General features: G+C 44.6%; 1 long non-coding RNA gene across 1 annotated transcript; it reads left to right on the top strand.

Annotated features, from left to right (window-relative positions):
- Nucleotides 1-1,050: 1,050 nt before the first annotated feature.
- Nucleotides 1,051-7,802, top strand: LOC135563069 (uncharacterized). Its single transcript, XR_010460264.1, has 2 exons — nucleotides 1,051-1,338; nucleotides 6,650-7,802. It is a non-coding gene; the product is annotated as an uncharacterized LOC135563069 (long non-coding RNA).
- Nucleotides 7,803-10,295: the final 2,493 nt, after the last annotated feature.

The raw sequence follows: 10,295 nt of genomic DNA, 5'->3' as shown, positions 1-10,295 counted from the left end.
TAACCTGATTCTTATCATCAACTAGCTAATTATTAGAAATCAGGTGCGCTTACATCAGGGTTGGAGCAAAAACCTACAAGAACGGTAGCTCTCCAGGAACATGGTTGGAGAGCCCTGGTCTATACACACTTCTATATTCATATACTGTCTGTACACAGATTTTCTATTCATATACTGTCTATACACACCTTTCACATACTGTACATATTTATATTCCGGTCTCAGATAAGTCTACATTTCTTGTTCTTTCTTTTTGGTTTATGTGTGTATTGTTATTGTATTGCTACATTGTTGGCGCTAGAAACACAAGCATTTCACTGAACCTGCGATAACGTCTGTAAACATCTTTGTTGTTTTTACACTGCTGCTACTCGCTGTCTATTATCTATGCATAGTCTGACTCAGTACTGGTATCCACATACAGTATATAGCCTCGTTATTGTTATGTAATTTTCTTGTTACATTTTTTACTTTAGTTTATTTAGGGCTCGTAATTAAATTATTGTAATTAAGCATTTCACGGTAAGGTATTTTCCGGTTGTATTCGGCGCGTGACAAATATATTTTGATTAGAAAATGTGTGCCAACACAGCCACTAGGTGGCAGTAGAGCGTTACTTGTTAGGACACAGATTGGCGTATGAATTAACATGCATTTGCAGAACTATCATGCCAACTATCAAACTGTCATGTACTTTCAGGTACATTCAAACCACACTTAAAACACTACATAGACTGAACTTCTTGTCTTCCTAAAAGGAAAAGAAGATAGCAACCTTAGGAACTCCCAAGGAAGGATCCAGTCTTTTTTAAGAGAGGGTGAGGGGGGAGTTCGTGAGAAAGAGGGAGGATAAAGTTAGAGAGAGAGACCCACACAGCTTGCAATTCACACTTATGGGTAATTTCTCACAATATATGCTAACTAATAAAATAATCTCTAATTAATAAACTAATCTAACTAATAAACTAATATCTCTAATAAAAGGTTACACAGCCAGTCTCAGTTCTTGTATAGCAGGGAGACATAACGGCAGAACCCTGACCTACTGTGCAGTCAACGGTTCCAGTCATTAGAGAGTTCCAGAAATAATAATTAGTTCAACAGCAGTGGTGGCCATTAAGATTTGATTAATGCGTCACTGCTGACATATGCTTGTCACCGACACTTTAATGTCGTCCATAATGACGATTTATTTCTCTCTCGGCAGGGCAGCAGAGCGGACAAAGACAGGATGCCACAAAAAAAAATAGACACGGCTATCTGTTGGCTTGCTGTAGAAATCAGGATGCACTCGACTAAAAGTCGTATTTCGGGAGTGAGGTGAGAGCCTTCTCTTGGGTAATTATCACTAATTGTTCTACCCTTTTAGTGTGTGTGTGTGTGTGTGTGTGTCTCATGCATGCAGGCCTGTGTGTCTGTATTATGACATACAGTGGGGAGAACAAGTATTTGATACACTGCTGATTTTGCAGGTTTTCCTACTTACAAAGCATGTAGAGGTCTATAATTTGTATCATAGGTGCACTTCAACTGTGAGAGACGGAATCTAAAACAAAAATCCAGAAAATCACATTGTATGATTTTTAAGTAATTAATTAGCATTTTATTGCATTATGCACAGTACATGAACATATTTACAGTATCATGTCTCTTTTTAAAGAGCCTTATTACTCCTAATGGCACAAATACATGTTGTGTGTATAACTTTCATCAAGAGGAAAAACATTTCATATTATACAAAAGCAATACATTTACTAAATGGTCCATTCCTTCTCTGGGTTCATGTGTACTGGATCATGGTCTGTGTGTGCACGGAGGGAAAAGGCATGAGGTGTGACTGGATTTCAAGTCCAAAAAGGTGCCATGGCACTGTCTGTTTTTGTTTATTGTCAAGCATTGTAATCGCCCCATGGTAAGGATGTGCATAAACTCAGCAAAAAAAGAAATGTCCTGTCACTGTCAACTGCGTTTATTTTTCAGCAAACTTACCATGTGTAAATATATTTGTATGAACATAAGATTCAACAGACAAACTGAACAAGTTCCACAGACATGCGACTAACAGAAATTGAATAATGTGTCCCTGAACAAAGGAGGGGGGGTCAAAAGTAAGTCAGTATCTGGTGTGGCCACCAGCTGCATTAAGTACTGCAGTGCATCTCCTCCTCATAGACGGCACCAGATTTGCCAGTTCTTGCTGTGAGATGCTACCCCACTCTTCCACCAAGGCACCTGCAGGTTCCCGGACATTTCTGGGGGGAATGGCCCTTGCCCTAGCCCTCCGATCCAACAGGTCCCAGACATGCTCAATGGGATTGAGATCCGGGCTCTTCGCTGGCCTTGGTAGAACGCTGACATTCCTGTCTTGCAGGAATTCACGCACAGAACGAGCAGTATGGCTGGTGGCATTGTCATGCTGGAGGGTCATGTCAGGATGAGCCTGCAGGAAGGGTACCACATGAGGGAGGAGGATGTTTTCCCTGTAACGCACAGCATTAAGATTGCCTGCAATGACAACAAGCTCAGTCCGATGATGCTGTGACACACCGCACCAGACCATGAAGGACCCTCCACCTCCAAATCGATCCCACTCCAGAGTACAGGCCTTGGTGTAACGCTCATTCCTTCGACGATAAAGGTGAATCCGACCATCACCCCTGGTGAGACAAAACCACGCCTCGTCAGTGAAAAGCACTTTTTGCCAGTCCTGTCTGGTCCAGCGACAGTGGGTTTGTGCCCATAGGTAACGTTGTTGCCAGTGATGTCTGGTGAGGACCTGCCTTACAACAGGCCTACAAGCCCTGCCTTACAACAGGCCTACAAGCCCTCAGTCCAGCCTCGCTCAGCCTGTTGCGAACTGATGGAGGGATTGTGCGTTCCTGGTGTAACTCAGGCATTTGTTGTTGCCATCCTGTATCTGTCCCGCAGGTGTGATGTTTGGACGTACCGATCCTGTGCAGGTGTTGTTACACGTGGTCTGCCACTGCGAGGACGATCAGCTGTCCGTCCTGTCTCCCTGTAGCGCTGTCTTAGGTGTCTCACAGTACGGACATTGCAATTTATTGCCCTGGCCATATTTGCAGTCCCCATGCCTCCTTGCAGCATGCCTAACACGGAACCCCAACCAGCTGCGTGCGTGCGCCATCGTGCATACATTTATTTTGTCCCCCTACACCAAATGCGATCACTACACGCAGGTTAAAATATCAAAACAAACTCTGAACCAATTACATTCATTTGGGGACAGGTCAAAAAGCATTAAACATTTATGGCAATTTAGCTAGCTAGCTTTCACTTGCTACCTAATTTGTTCTATTTAGCTAGCTTGCTGTTTCTAACTAATTTGTCCTGGGATATAAACATTGAGTTGTTCTTTTACCTGAAATGCACAAGATCCTCTACTCCGCCAATTAATCCACACATAAAACAGTCAACAGAATCGTTTCTAGTCATCTCTCCTCCTTCCAGGCTTTTTCTTCTCAACTTTATATTGCGATTGGCAACTTTCATAAATTAGGCGCATTACCGCCACCGACCTTGTTTGTCTTTCAGTTCACCCACGTGGGTATAACCAATGTGGAGATGGGCGAGGCAGGACCTGCAGCGCAATCTGCGTCACAAATAGAACTGACTTCTATTTTAGCCCATGGCAACGCAGATGCTCGTTGATGCGCGCAAGCAGTGTGGGTGCAACATTTCATTTACATTTAAGTCATTTAGCAGACGCTCTTATCCAGAGCGACTTACAAATTGGTGCATTCACCTTATGACATCCAGTGGAACAGCCACTTTACAATAGTGCATCTAAATCTTTTAAGGGGGGTGAGAAGGATTACTTTATCCTATCCTAGGTATTCCTTAAAGAGGTGGGGTTTCAGGTGTCTCCGGAAGGTGGTGATTGACTCCGCTGTCCTGGCGTCGTGAGGGAGTTTGTTCCACCATTGGGGGGGCCAGAGCAGCGAACAGTTTTGACTGGGCTGAGCGGGAACTGTACTTCCTCAGTGGTAGGGAGGCGAGCAGGCCAGAGGTGGATGAACGCAGTGCCCTTGTTTGGGTGTAGGGCCTGATCAGAGCCTGGAGGTACTGAGGTGCCGTTCCCCTCACAGCTCCGTAGGCAAGCACCATGGTCTTGTAGCGGATGCGAGCTTCAACTGGAAGCCAGTGGAGAGAGCGGAGGAGCGGGGTGACGTGAGAGAACTTGGGAAGGTTGAACACCAGACGGGCTGCGGCGTTCTGGATGAGTTGTAGGGGTTTAATGGCACAGGCAGGGAGCCCAGCCAACAGCGAGTTGCAGTAGTCCAGACGGGAGATAACAAGTGCCTGGATTAGGACCTGCGCCGCTTCCTGTGTGAGGCAGGGTCGTACTCTGCGGATGTTGTAGAGCATGAACCTACAGGAACGGGCCACCGCCTTGATGTTAGTTGAGAACGACAGGGTGTTGTCCAGGATCACGCCAAGGTTCTTAGCGCTCTGGGAGGAGGACACAATGGAGTTGTCAACCGTGATGGCGAGATCATGGAACGGGCAGTCCTTCCCCGGGAGGAAGAGCAGCTCCGTCTTGCCGAGGTTCAGCTTGAGGTGGTGATCCGTCATCCACACTGATATGTCTGCCAGACATGCAGAGATGCGATTCGCCACCTGGTTATCAGAAGGGTGAAAGGAGAAGATTAATTGTGTGTCGTCTGCATAGCAATGATAGGAGAGACCATGTGAGGTTATGACAGAGCCAAGTGACTTGGTGTATAGCGAGAATAGGAGAGGGCCTAGAACAGAGCCCTGGGGGACGCCAGTGGTGAGAGCGCGTGGTGAGGAGACAGATTCTCGCCACGCCACCTGGTAGGAGCGACCTGTCAGGTAGGACGCAATCCAAGCGTGGGCCGCGCCGGAGATGATTGAAGATAATAATAATACATTTACATCTACATTTATTTTGCAACGCTCGCGCACGTGACGCGAGCGGTGTAGTCAGCCTGTTAGGCACGTTCACGCAGATGAGCAGGGACCCTGGGCATCTTTCTTTTGGTGTTTTTCCAGAGTCAGTAGAAAGGCCTCTTTAGTGTCCTAAGTTTTCATAACTGACCTTAATTGCCTGCCATCTGTAAGCTGTTAGTGTCTTAATGACCGTTCCACGGGTGCATGTTCATTAATTGTTTTTGGTTCATTGTTTAAACCCTTTACAATGAAGATCTGAAGTTATTTGGAATTATCTTTGAAAGACAGGGTCCTGAAAAAGGGACGTTTCTTTTTTTGCTGAGTTTCGATTGCTTTTAATTAAGGTGTAAAACACGGCAGAGGTAAGTCGTTGATTAATAACATACAATTTGGTAGGTAGATTGTTAAGTCCCTTAATAATTTCATGAAAAATTACTCTAGTAATTTTCACCCAAACGTTTCTGAAAATGATTTCTTTCTAACGGAGAACAGCTTTTAGGTATTCATACATTTTCTTTTCATGAGACATTTCAGTTTCTTTTACAGCTTTTCCTTTCCATTTCAGTTTATTTTACAGCTTTTCCTATTCTCATCAGTAACAGTTTCTCCATTCACATTTCTTATGGCTTTAGTCCGTTATATTTTATGACATTCGGGAGACATGTATAATGGCAATCGGATTTGCTCCAAAACCTGAATGTTTAAAGGAGATTCGACATTAAAAGCAACTATTTAATTGTTCAATTCATATAATTCATCTTCTTCAAAATGAAGTTGCACCTCTTAAATTTCAGATCAAGATATTGTTTACTTATCTCCATATATATATATACTGTATATATATATATAATAATAATAAGATATATATATATTTATATTAATAATAATAATAAGTTATATATATATATAATATTATTTAACTCTTTGAACTTGAATTTAAATAATTATGTTATTCTGGGATTACAATTTCCCACAACTCGACGTCAGATTTCCTTAATATCTTCAGTTGACATATTTCCTATTATGTCTCCACCTCTGCAGTGCTGCTGGGTGTCCTCAGGCCCTTCCTGGCTGGGCCCACTGTGTCTTGAGTACACTTGATTGGCGCAGTGCTGCTGGGTGTCCTCAGGCCCTTCCTGGCTGGCCCCACTGTGTCTTGAGTACACCTCCCAGGGACAGCGGCACACTTTGAACTGTCTTTCCTGATCGCTGCACTTAAAGTAAAGAGAGTGATAGCTCTTGGAACAGCTGGGGAAATCACCCGAAAAAATAATGTCTGACACTTTCTCAGTAAGGCTTGTAGAAAACAAGCTAGTCAAACTGTATAGGTTTAAGTTCATACAATGTGAAGTTCTGTATAAGTTCTTTCCGTAAAGTAAAAGTATCAGTTTGGCTTTCATGATTAACTCTGCTACGGTGGTTAACTCATTAAAACAAATGGATTTAGAACCGGAGCAGGTCTCAGACCAGTTTTAAGTGTCAAATCAAATCAAATCAAAATCAAATTGTCCGGGGGTGTCCTCGGATGGGGCCACAGTGTCTCCTGACCCCTCCTGTCTCAGCCTCCAGTATTTATGCTGCATTAGTTTATGTGTCGGGGGGCTAGGGTCAGTTTGTTATATCTGGAGTACTTCTCCTGTCCTATTCGGTGTCCTGTGTGAACCTAAGTGTGCGTTCTCTAATTCTCTCCTTCTCTCTTTCTTTCTCTCTCTCGGAGGACCTGAGCCCTAGGACCATGCCCCAGGACTATCTGACATGATGACTCCTTGCTGTCCCCAGTCCACCTGGCCATGCTGCTGCTCCAGTTTCAACTGGCCTGGGCCCTAGGACCATGTCCCAGGACTACCTGACATGATGACTCCTTGCTGTCCCCAGTCCACCTGGCCATGCTGCTGCTCCAGTTTCAACTGTTCTGCCTTACTATTATTCAACCATGCTGGTCATTTATGAACATTTGAACATCTTGGCCACGTTCTGTTATAATCTCCACCCGGCACAGCCAGAAGAGGACTGGCCACCCCACATATGCTCTCTCTAATTCTCTCTTTCTTTCTCTCTCTCTCGGAGAACCTGAGCCCTAGGACCGTGCCCCAGGACTACCTGACATGATGACTCCTTGCTGTCCCCAGTCCACCTGACTGTGCTGCTGCTCCAGTTTCAACTGTTCTGCCTTATTATTATTCGACCATGCTGGTCATTTATGAACATTTGAACATCTTGGTCATGTTCTGTTATAATCTCTACCCGGCACAGCCAGAAGAGGACTGGCCACCCCACATAGCCTGGTTCCTCTCTAGGTTTCTTCCTAGGTTTTGGCCTTTCTAGGGAGTTTTTCCTAGCCACCGTGCTTTTACACCTGCATTGTTTGCTGTTTGGGGTTTTAGGCTGGGTTTCTGTACAGCACTTTGAGATATCAGCTGATGTACGAAGGGCTATATAAATAAATTTGATTTTAAGTGTCAGTGCCTATCTGATGAAGTAAGATGAGGGGGTAAAACCATAGCTCTGGTGACATTAATCACACGTGGGGATGATGATGACAAGTGTAATTTCAGACAAAAGAGACGACCGTTAATAACTGTAGTCAGTGGAAGAAATAAATCACTTAGTTCCTACTGAAAGGCAGGCAGAATCATTAGCCTGTATATCATACGTAATTTAACTCATTAAGTTCATGAATAATAAACAAGGCAACATGCAGAGAATTTTTTATACTTCTCATCGAAGGTATGATGCTGTGTATGTTCAAGTAATGTGTGTGTATAGTGTATTTATTGGTGAATGTCTATATTATAAAACATTTTTGGGCAGATTTAAAAAATACATTTTGCCCCCAAAAAAGTGAGCACCTGGGAGAGGCCAAAGATTCACCTGTGTTTTGTATCTTTGTTTATTTTCCTGATTTTCTTTTTTGGTGGCCGGTAACCTTAGGGTAGACGGTAACTTTGGGCTCTCTAAAGCTTCGGGTGGCCGGTAACCTTGGGCTCTCTAAAGCTTGGGGTGGATGGTAACCTTGGGGTAGACGGTAATCTTGGGCTCTCCAAAGCTTGGGGTGGCCGGCAGTAGCGGACTGGTCACCGGAAGAAACCCCCCCTTTCCCTCAGGCCCGTTGGTCTATTCCAAAGGAACGTCTATGCCACCCTTTGTCCCGTCCCCTTTGTCTCACTCACACTCGCAGTCAAAAGTCTTCACTCAAATGCAAGTAAATGTAAAAAATAAAACTTATTCTGTAGTAGTAGTACCAGGGCCACCGATGCTAACATCGAAGTGCTAGACTGGTAAGAAGAAGATGCCACAACCCGGTTCGCGGGTTAAAGAGTAGACGGAGAGGACAGCGAAGCCAAAGATTGTGCAGCCGAAGCAGTAGCTGTGCCTAAATGTGTCACAAATACAACATGTTATATCAGAATTTACGAGTGAAATGCAAATACTATTGGTCAAACATTTTAATTAGCTAATTTTATTTCATGTCTATACAGCCATTGGTGGCAAATAGTATACATATTTTGAAACCAATCAAGTCCTTTCCCCCAAAATTCCTATTTTGTGTGGGAGAATATGGCTACAGTGATCTGCTAGCTATGATCCTCATCGCCATGGTTCCTACCACTTTGCCTCTTACTAGGCAATGCATTGAAACTCATCACCATGCCAACAGTCCTGTGTGAACGGTGAGTAAAGCCACACAAAAAAAAACGTGTTGTGTTGTCATTCATTCACTTGATATGAAGTAGTGGGGCTGCTGCTGTGTTGTCGTTTTTCAGAATTGGGCCTTTATTAGTTAATTGATATATTATTTTTTTCATATCCAGGTTGGTGATTGGTCCAGTTTCAGTGGAAGAGAGTCAGTGGAAGGCCAGGATGCCAGACCAACTTTTGGTTATTTCAAGAGACTCAAGTCAATTTGTATGGCATTTGTGAAGCCTACTGACAGCAGTATGGAATGGCGGATTGGAAACATGTTCACCAAAGGGTAGAAGAGCACGAGAAGAGCAACATGCACAGAAGTAGTGCTGAGACATACTTTTTAAGGTCCTCCCAAGCAGACATTCAAAGTCTGCTCAGTGGCAGTCAAGTGTCTGCCCACAGAGAGCAGGTACGCAGGAGAAGGCAGGGGCCTGTCCACAGAGAGCAGGTACGCAGGAGAAGGCAGGGGCCTGCCCACAGAGAGCAGGTACGCAGGAGAAGGCAGGGGTCTGCCCACAGAGAGCAGGTACGCAGGAGAAGGCAGGGGCCTGCCCACAGAGAGCAGGTACGCAGGAGAAGGCAGGGGCCTGCCTACAGAGAGCAGGTACGCAGGAGAAGGCAGGGGACTGCCCACAGAGAGCAGGTACGCAGGAGAAGGCAGGGGCCTGCCCACAGAGAGCAGGTACGCAGGAGAAGGCAGGGGCCTGCCCACAGAGAGCAGGTACAGGGGGATACAGTCTGAGGCAGCGTATACATTAGAGGACACCGATATCCATCAGTCATTTCTTGAAGATGATAATACTGCTGGGAAAGTATGACGTCTGCTTGCGCATTGAGAAAAGCAAGAACCTACATCAGTCTGGGGCAAGAGGCAGAGGTTCTCTAATCACACTCCTCTCAAAAAATATGGTTAACACCGTCATTCACACAATTCAGAGCGTTATCCAAGAGACCATGTCAAGTGAAATGGAGCAAGCTGGAATGTTCCCTGTCCAGATCAACACAACTCAGGACACAACTTCTCAAGACCAGTGCTCTGTCATTGAGATATGTGACAGATGTTGTACAAGAGAAGCTTGTGGCTGTTGTGAAGTGTAAGGCATCCACTGGACAGTACTTTGTCCAGTTGTTGACAGATGTCTTGGATTAATTAAAATTAGACATGAGCAAATGCATTGGCAATGCTACGGATGGAGCATCCAATATGCAGGACAAATATAAGGGCTTCTCTACTCTGTTAACCTCAAAGTCCCCCAATCAAATGTTAACCTCAAAGTCCCCCAATCAAATGCATTGGCAATGCTACGGATGGAGCATCCAATATGCAGGACAAATATAAGGGCTTCTCTACTCTGTTAACCTCAAAGTCCCCCAATCAAATGCATTGGCAATGCTACGGATGGAGCATCCAATATGCAGGACAAATATAAGGGCTTCTCTACTCTGTTAACCTCAAAGTCCCCCAATCAAATGCATGTATGGTGCTATACATGTGTCCATAATCTGGTTTGTCTGACAACAACTGAAATTGTCTTACCAAGTGGGTCACTGTTTGCTCTCCTTAACAACATTGCTGTGTTACTCCGTGAATCCTACCAAAGGATGGATGTGTGGGAGAAGAAGAGCCAGGACTTGCGCCACAGACACCTCTCTCTATGGGACGCCGTTTGGGTCTT

Source organism: Oncorhynchus nerka, linkage group LG20, assembly GCF_034236695.1.
Source record: "Oncorhynchus nerka isolate Pitt River linkage group LG20, Oner_Uvic_2.0, whole genome shotgun sequence".
Taxonomy (NCBI): Eukaryota; Metazoa; Chordata; class Actinopteri; order Salmoniformes; family Salmonidae; genus Oncorhynchus; species Oncorhynchus nerka.
Note: the sequence above shows the minus strand (reverse complement) of the source record. Positions and strands in the feature narration are given on the sequence as shown.